This window comes from Etheostoma spectabile, chromosome 9 (assembly GCF_008692095.1).
Source record: "Etheostoma spectabile isolate EspeVRDwgs_2016 chromosome 9, UIUC_Espe_1.0, whole genome shotgun sequence".
NCBI classification, from domain to species: domain Eukaryota; kingdom Metazoa; phylum Chordata; class Actinopteri; order Perciformes; family Percidae; genus Etheostoma; species Etheostoma spectabile.
In genome coordinates this window covers 3,462,823-3,463,510 of record NC_045741.1, presented here as the reverse complement: position 1 = coordinate 3,463,510, position 688 = coordinate 3,462,823, and the positions used below count along the sequence as shown (strand labels likewise).

Sequence of the window (688 nt, the reverse complement as noted above, 5' to 3'; positions counted from 1 at the left end):
TCCAAACAGCTCTGTTGTAGTCCAGCCTTTGCTTCAGGGACAAACAAGCGTCACGTTATAATGCTCGCCTAGCTGCTAGCGTGGCACGCCCTCATACTCTGCTCCTGACTGGCTAGTAGTCCTTACCTAGGTACTGTCAGGCCCTCATACTCTGCTCCTGACTGGCTAGTAGTCCTTACCTAGGTACTGTCACGGCCCTCATACTCTGCTCCTGACTGGCTAGTAGTCCTTACCTAGGTACTGTCAGGGTCCTCATACTCTGCTTCTGACTGGCTAGTAGTCCTTACCTAGGTACTATTAGGGCACGCCATCATACTCTGCTTCTGACTGGCTAGTAATCCTTACCTAGGTATTGTCAGGGCCCTCATACTCTGCTTCTGACTGGCTAGTAGTCCTTACCTAGCTACTGTCAGGGTCCTCATACTCTGCTTCTGACTGGCTAGTAGTCCTTACCTAGCTACTGTCAGGGCCCTCATACTCTGCTTCTGACTGGCTAGTAGTCCTTACCTAGGTATTGTCAGGGTCCTCATACTCTGCTTCTGACTGGCTAGTAGTCCTTACCTAGCTACTGTCAGGGCCCTCATACTCTGCTTCTGACTGGCTAGTAGTCCTTACCTAGGTACTGCCAGGACACGCCTTCATACTCTGCTTCTGACTGGCTAGTAGTCCTTACCTAGCTACTGCGCAT

General features: G+C 51.0%; 1 long non-coding RNA gene across 1 annotated transcript in view; it reads right to left on the bottom strand.

The window, feature by feature from the left end:
- LOC116695916 (uncharacterized) overlaps positions 1 to 688 on the bottom strand; it is an 8,751-nt gene that overhangs the window by 6,490 nt on the left and 1,573 nt on the right. The window lies entirely within an intron of this gene.